The sequence below is a fragment of the Alexandromys fortis genome, unplaced genomic scaffold, assembly GCF_014885135.2.
Source record: "Alexandromys fortis isolate MF-2015 unplaced genomic scaffold, M_Fortis_MF-2015_v1.1 scaffold_28, whole genome shotgun sequence".
Classification (NCBI taxonomy): Eukaryota; Metazoa; Chordata; class Mammalia; order Rodentia; family Cricetidae; genus Alexandromys; species Alexandromys fortis.
Window position 1 is genome coordinate 8203976 of NW_026067901.1, and position 8532 is coordinate 8212507.

Below are 8532 nucleotides of genomic sequence, written 5' to 3' on the forward strand. Positions count from 1 at the left end.
TATGTTTTTCTTGATTTCAAGAATTGTTTTTTATCTTTATTTATTTAATTTATTTATTTATTAGGTCTTTTTTTGAGACAGGGTTTCTCTATGTAGCATTGGAGCCTGTCCTGGAACTCACTCTGTTGTTCAGGCTGGACTTGAACTCACTTGTCTCTGCCTCCTCATTCCTGAGGTTAAAGGCACATGGCTATTTCAAGAATAATTTTTAAGATTTCTGAAAAACAGTTATTTATTTTAATTTATTTGCATGTGTGCGTCAACATGTGTGTGTGTGCACCATGATGCATGCAGTGCCCAAGGAGGCCAAGAGAGGGTATGTGATCCCCTAAAACTAGAGTTACTGACCATTGTGAGCACTATGTAAATTCTAAGAAGTAAAACCCCAGTCTTCTGCAAAAGCTGCAAGTCCTGTTAACCACGGAGCCAGCTAATGTTATTTTCCTGAGACCTTCATACATGAGCATTGCCTCTACAACATTCTCCCTCCTCCCTCCAACTCCTGCTCCCCCTTCTCAAATTCATGATCTCTTTTTAAATTTTCGTCATTAAATATATATATTTACACTGGAAATGCACACACACACACACACACCATTTCAATTTTATTTGTATGTATGATGAAAGTCAAGGTTATTTTTGTTGACCACTCCTAATTTTAAAGTTTATCATAAAATGTTATTGTGGAAATACATTTACAACTGCCTGTACTATTGTGTCTCCAATTTCTTCAATCTTCCTTTGCATGCTTAATTTCTGTGTCATCAGGAAGAGTCTGTTTAATTAAAAAAAAACTCATAGTGTAATGTATTGGCTGAGATAATTTATATACTAATGAACACACAAATATGTGGCAGCTACCATTGGCTGTCCTCCCTGGTTACCTATGGGAAATGGATCTGTAGTAATATTAAAATGCCTTTATTTTATGCCCTTTCATACCTGTCATTCAGCTCTGAGATCAGCATCCTTGCAGAGCACAGGCATGCTTAACCGCAGTAACAGTTTGGATGAGGAAGAATTTTCCCCATAATCTCGGTATTTCCCATGATCTCAGCACTTCCTATTAACTCGGGTATCCCCAGTTGATGCCACCGTGTAGGGAAGATTAGTTGGTGCATCCTGGCTAAAGGAAGTGTATTCATGAGGGTGGACTCCCTTCCTGGTGCTCACATTTGAGGATGTGAATTCAAAGTCTCACGCCCCAGCCTCCCTGCCTTTGTCTCTGACACTAAGGACTCTAACTTCCAGGGACCATAAACAAAAGTAATCTTTCCTCTGTGGTGAGTTGCCCTGATGTGGTGATTTGATGAAAACGGCCCACATAGGCCCACAAGGAAGGGCAGTATAACAGGATGTGGCCTTGTTTGAGGAAGCGTGTCACTGGGGGCCAAGCTCCTCTCTCTCTCTCTCTCTCTCTCTCTCTCTCTCTCTCTCTCTCTCTCTCTCTCCTACCTGGCAATCCGGATGTAGAAGTCTTAACTACCTCTCCAGCACTATATCTGCCAGTGTGCCACCATGCTTCCCACAATGATGATAATGGAATAAACCTCTGAACTGTAAGCCAGCCCAAATAAGGTTTTCCTTCATAAGGGTTTCTGTGGTCATGATGTCTGTTCACAGCATAAAAGCCCTAAACACAACACATGGTCACAGTGTTTTATAACAAAAATAAAAACATATTGTGGACATGAAGTGACCACCTGCTTTAAGCTCTTGCTGTATTTGGAACTGAACACGAGAATAGACCCCTTCTCCTTTCAAGTGCTTTTGTCAGGGCAGTTTATCACAGACACAGAAAAAGAAACCATATAATCTGGTATCCTCCATGTATCGGAAATACGAACTGCTATACGTGGTTGGCTCCATGCTCTGAAACCATTCTTCCCACCCTAGGATTTCTTCCACGATGTCTAACTTTCTCTTAGAGCAGCTAAAAATATTGACTAATCACCTATCTAGCTTTCATTGTACCAGGAAATGTGACTCACTTCTGGCCACAGGGATCCGAAAGGGAGACTGACTCAACAGCTGAACACAGGAGGAGACTTCCTCTACCCCTGAACTCTGTTCCTCCGCCTTTCAAACAGAATATGGAAACCATCTTGCAGTATTACATTGATGATTGGGTCAAGGAAAGTGACTCAGAACCCAATGAGTTTGTAGCTCTGCCGACTGTTAGTTTGGGACTGAAGAATGGATGATCCCTGGAGTCAAAGAGAGATGGATTTTGGTTTTACCAGTTTGAGGGCTGTTATTGAATAATCTTTTTATACACTATGGATATTTGTCACTCTGATTTGTCTAATAAAAGTCAAATGGCCAATAGCTAGGAAGGATTTGGGGGACGAAAAGAACGCTGGGAACAAAAGGCAGAGTCCCCAGCCAGATGTAGAGGAGACAGGACATACATGTGGGAGATATGGTAACAAGTCATGAGCCATGTGACAGCATGTAGATAAATAGAGATGGGTTAATTTAGGCTATAAGAGATAGAGGGACAAGCCTAAGCTATTGACTGAGCTTTCATAATTAATAATAAGTCTGCACTATAATTTGGGAGCTGGCTGATGGGACAGAAAAGTCCAACTACAAAAGACAAACTGGGCTTTGGAGTGGGACAATTGTCTATATTCTGTCAATTATGTTTTAAATAAGGGCTGACTGGCCAGTAGTCAGGCAGGAAGTATAGGCAGGACAACCAGACAGGAAGTAGAGATGGGTCAAGGAGAACAGGAGAATTCTGGGAAGAAGGAAGCTCCTTCAGCAGTGTGACCCAGCCATAGAAGAAGCAAGATGTGATTGTCCCGCTGAATAAGGTACTGAGCTACGTTATTAACACCGATAAGAATAATAGGCTATATAAGTTATAAGAGATAATAAGAAGCCTGAGCTAATGGGCCAATCAGTTTATAGTTAATGTAGACTCCTTTGTGATTTCTTTGGGACTTAACAACTGCAGGAACCGAGCAGGACAAAACCTCAGTCAACAGGGCTTCATAAAAGTTTCTTTTAAAAAGCAAAATAGGATAGCACACAATTCCAAATTGCCAAGACAATCTTGAACAAAAAGGCCAAATGCATCAAATGAACTGACGTCACAGAATGATCACTCACAGAAGAATGAAATATACCACGTACAAAAATAATCATCCACTCAAACTAAAGACATTGCAGACAGGAAGCTATAAAACCACTAGGAAGAAAGAAACTAGGGGGAAACTTTGTTCCTTGTCTTCTTTGGGTTGCTCTAAAGCAGACAAATGGATCTTATTAAACTAACAGGCCACAACATGTTAAAGTGCAATGGCTCCTGCAGAAGAGGAGAGATGTAGGCAAGCCATCCATCTCCTGGAGATTAACACAACCAACGTGCAACAAACTCTGGCAATTCGGTAGTTAAAAAAAAAATCCCTAGTCATTTACAACAGACTTGGCTCTTCTTGCCCTTGCCGCCACAGACCATTCACCTCTCAAAGAAAGCAAAAGGCCGAGTTTCTATTTATAGTCACAGCCGTTCTTTGCTGCAGATTCGTCCTGACACAGCCTGTGATCTTCTTCTCCATTGCTTCAGTGCTTCAGGCCCTGTCCTTTATTCTACACATCCTGAACACCATGCTAGACCTCGCACCAGGCTGTCTAGTGATTATACCGAGGACCTCTGCTGTTCTCAACGTCTCCTCTTAGCAGTTGTCTGTGCTATAGTCAGATGCTCACGTACTAGGGAAATGTCCTACATCCATCAAGAGCAGAAATACTGCAAAGGAATTATTTCTTATTGTCACCTCAATTTGCACTTTATTGCTTGACAGTCTAAGTATGTAGTCCAAAGAAATTGATTTTGCCTTTCCTTGCAAGGCTTTAGATACCCATCATTGTTTTCTAATTCTTACCTCACCATGCTGTCTTTCCAATTTACCAAAATTAATACACTTTTGTTCTGCCATTATAATAGTAGCCATAAGATCTTACTTCTAAGAGGGCTCTGCTCTGTAAAAGTTTCAACTTCTTGTAACTGAATTTGAGGCCAAATCATGCTAGGGAGCCCAGACTGGCTTCTTACCCTATGTACTCATGTTCAGCCCACCCCTGCAATTCTGAGATACAAGCTATACCCCCAGATTCTTGATGTGGAACCTGGAGCATCACCCAAGCGGAAAGTCTATCACTGAGCTACATTCCCATTTCTCAGCTGTGTCCCTCTAATAAATGTCAGGTCAAATCCTGGGAAGAGAAACCTACTAAAGGAAGCCCTATGTAGCAGAGCTGAATTTGTCCAATGTGCAACAAGTAACACCAGCTGTGGCAGTTTCTCATTTGCCAGTTTTCAGCAAAAATACAGTTTGCAGTAGTTTGTGCTATACCCAATGACTGATCTCTCCATATTCCCACAGGCTCCTCGATGTCACCTCAATTAATTTCTTATGTGATAAGTAGCCAAATACAGTTTGTATCTCTTAAAAATCAGTCTCTTCCAACAATTATTTGTGAAGATCACTTGAAAGTCATAGCAATTTTTTAATTAATTCTCCTGGATTTATTGTAGATAGGCTTAACAACTTATCATAAGTTATATTTAGATAGGAACATTCTAGCTGGCAACCTATCAGAAGAATAAAGACAGAAACAGTAGACCAGTTAGAAGACCTAAAAGCAGAGACAGGAGAAGCGTTTGGAAATGGACAAAACTTGAATGTACTTAAAAGCTAGAAATGAGAGTATCTGTTGATTTGTTAATGTTCATGTGTTGAGAGAGAGCATTTGACCCAGGTTTCCAACTCTTGTGCTCTGTGTTTTTTTTAATTTTCCCTCTTAATGCAATCATTACATTTCTTACATTGTAAATATAATATCAATGCTATTAGCAAAATTATTTGCAGCAATAATAATTTCAAATGTCACAAAATATTTGCATCTACCAAGAAATTCTGGGTAGGATTTTCATGTGTTCTTAACTTCCTGGAAATCAGTATAATAAAAAAAATAACTGGATAATCTTAGAGTGATTAAATTTCATAAAAATCTTAATAATCAGTGCAAGCAATTTAAAATTGGGGCCTGAATGAAGAGTCACAAAGACAGTGTTCACACTCTCCAGCCCCTTCTTAGGAGGCCATGGCACAGATTTTTTCGGAGACTTCTTTTGATGACAAGTTATGTCTCCTGGAACTTCTGTTCCAAATGCTCTGTGCTCGCAGTGGTGATGATTGAAGGCTCCCTTGCTGGAAGTTTGCTTTAAAAAAAAGTCAGCTTTTCTTACACCGAAGCGCAAATTGTCTCTGGAAACACCAGGGTACCTCACCAGGGTACCTCAAATCATAAAATGGCCAACCCATATACAAAAATCAGAGGCCATTGCTTCCTCTTTAAAGCTCAGCATCCTGTGGACCTGAACTAGTTGACTAGAGTCACGTGCTGATTATAACACTTGCCAAAGTGAAGTTAAAAACTCTGTTAAGATAGACTCACTAACAATTGTTGCACTGAGAACTCAAATTCCTCTCACTCTTTTTTAATACTTACTTTATATTTAATAGTGATAATTCTTGAATCAAACAATTTAATTTAATTTCTTTACTGTTACATGTTTTTCCTTCTTCTTGTTTTAGGCAGGTATCTGCATTTATTCAACCCTCTTTGTTCCCAACCCAAAACTCTCTATTATTTTTTCTGGAGTCCTTTATTTCTTTCTGTTTTTTTTTTTCCCAGTGTTTCTCTGTGTAGCCCCGACTGTCCTGAAACTCACTCTGTAGACCACGCTTGCCTCAAACTCACAGATCCACCTGGCCCTGCTTCCCAAGTGCTGTGATTAAAGGTGTGGGCCATCACTGGCTGGCCCCTATCAGATTCTTGATGCCTACAAAGGAAAAGAACTAAAGAAGAGACTGTTTTCTCAGTCTTCTGGTGATTTTTATGTGTTCTGTTGGGCTCTGACAATGATCTCTCTCCTTCTCTTGTCTGTGTGCTATAGATAACAGAAGTTCTACTGGGAGGACACAAACCCTGGACCAACAGTTAGGGAGCCTGCGTAAAACTGACTGACCTAGGCCATCTGCATGTGGGTGACAGTTGTGTAGTTTGGTATGTTTGTGGGACCCCCAGCAGTGGGATCAGGACCTGTCCCTGGCACATGAGCTGGCTTTTGGGAACCTATTTCTCATGCTGGGATGTTTTACTCAACCTTGATGCAGGGGGAGGAGCTTGGTCCTGCCTCAACTTGATATGCCATGCTTTCTTGACTCCCATGGAGTCTGATCCTTTTCCAAATGAGAAAGGATTGGATGAGGGGGTAAATGAGAGATGGGGAAAGGGAACAGGAAGGGAGTGAAGATGGGAAACTGTGGTTGGTATGTAAAGCAAATGATAAAATTTAATTTAAAAAGTAGTTCTTTCCCCTGAACCTACAGGCCCACTGCAGGTGCCTGGACCTACATATATAGTGTTTGTCAATAGTGTCAATGAATAATACAATAAGCATAATGAAAGTACGTTGTGGGGAAAATCCGAGTAAAGAGGAGAAGGCAGTGTCAAATGGTATAGATTTCATGCTGTACTGACTGCATTTTCTTCTATAGAGTTGACACAAGTCAGAATTTTCCTTTATCTCAAGGAAGTATTAATAGTTACAAGAGCTACAGCAAAACCCAAGATAGTGTGAAGCTAGATCCTGGATATATATATAATTTTCTTTTCTTTTGGTTGTAAGCCAGAAATGTTAAATGCAGCTTAGAGGATCCTCCAGAATCAATAATTATCATTTGGGAAAGACAGATCTCTACACACATTGAGAATTTTGCCTAGGAAAAGAGTGTGGACGTTACACTAATTGAGTATTCCCATGTAAGCTTGGAAACTTCAACATGGTGATCAGAAATTAAATAAAACCAAAGGATTCCTAAGAGATAATGAAAAACTGTTCTCTCAGCGGTACTGTTATTTCACACAACCAGACATAAGGCATTTAAAATGTCTTTCTCAGTTATTACTTGGTAGTTTGCCAAGTTCATTTGATTCTTTTTTGTAGTTCTAATTCAAAATGACTAATCCTAAATGAGGATATATGTTTCAATTAACACATTTTTTCTGGCAAAATCTCAGTCTTATTTATAACTGGTAAAAACAAGATTAATTATAATAGACACATGAAAAAAAATCTAACATTTATCTTGGATCTTTGGAAGGAAACAAAGATCCCATGTAAATGACATTTCACAAGTATACGTGTAAGCCATTAATGATATCCTGGAATGAAAAGATTTGTTCAATATTTACCTTTATCTTTGCTGTCCCTTATGCTATTTGCTTCAGGGTCAGGTGACATCTTAGATGCTTGATAGACAATGCTAGGTAAGAATCTGATGGAAGGACTTTGGAAATACAGCTTTAATTTTAGCCAAATCATATACATCTATGAGATTAGAAGTTATAATGCTTCTTGTCTTTACATATGCTTTCTACCTTTTACTATGCATCAATAATATTTGAGATTATCTTTTAAAATACATTTATAATACCATTGCTTGACTTTTCTCTTTTCTCTATTAAGTGCCTGCTCCTGAGTTTATCGTTTTTCTTGTTCGCATTGCCCAAATAACACCCATTTTTCTTTTCTCTACTTCCAATATTTTCCAAGATCCAATGTCTAAAATCCACATACAAATGTTGTCATCAGTTTTGATTTAACAATAGATACTCAAACATAGGACTCTTCCTGTGTGGGAGTCCTTCAGTTTGGGGGGCGGGGGAATCTCTTGACTGGCTTCCTTGAAGTTTCACCACCCTGCCCCATAACGAATACTAGCTTTTTCATCAACTCAGTGGCTGTAGGAAACTAGTCCTCTTGATTTATTACTGTTTGTTTCCCAATTATATCTTTCAGGACATTCTCTATTCTTTTGGTTTTATTACAGTTTTTCTCTATTTCAAAGTTTTCTTTCTTCATATGTTATATTATAATATATTACATATATTATAAAACTTCCACTTGTTTATCCTATTTAGTATGTTTTATGGACACAACATTTCTTCTATTTCCCTACTGCTACAAACTAGAGATTCCTTTGAAAATTTCTTTTTTAAGTTTATTTACAGATTTCAAATATGCCTTCCTTCCTTTTCTTACATGCTTTAGTTTTTTTGGGGGGGGATCAAGCAAGAGGCTTTCTCTGAAAGTCTGTTCAGCTGACTTCTCACTCTGGGTGACTGACCTGTGTGGCCTCCTCTACCAGGAATTTTTCTCCAGGAGTCATGTACACATAGCCTCCTGAAACAAGTGATGAACTCTGGCTTTTGCCACTTGGGCAGACTTTCTATACCCTTGTCTCACTCCAGTACCTGGCCTATGTGGCTCCCTACGTCAGATCCACCTAGAGTGCTGGAGAATTTTGTCCCAGGAGCACAGCCTGCATGATTTTCTTTTTTTTTTTTTTACTGAACATCCCTGTTTATTTTATTTTTTATCTTATTTTTTAAATTTATTTATTAATTTATTGAAGATTTCTATCTCTTCCCCGCCACTGCCTCCCATTTCCC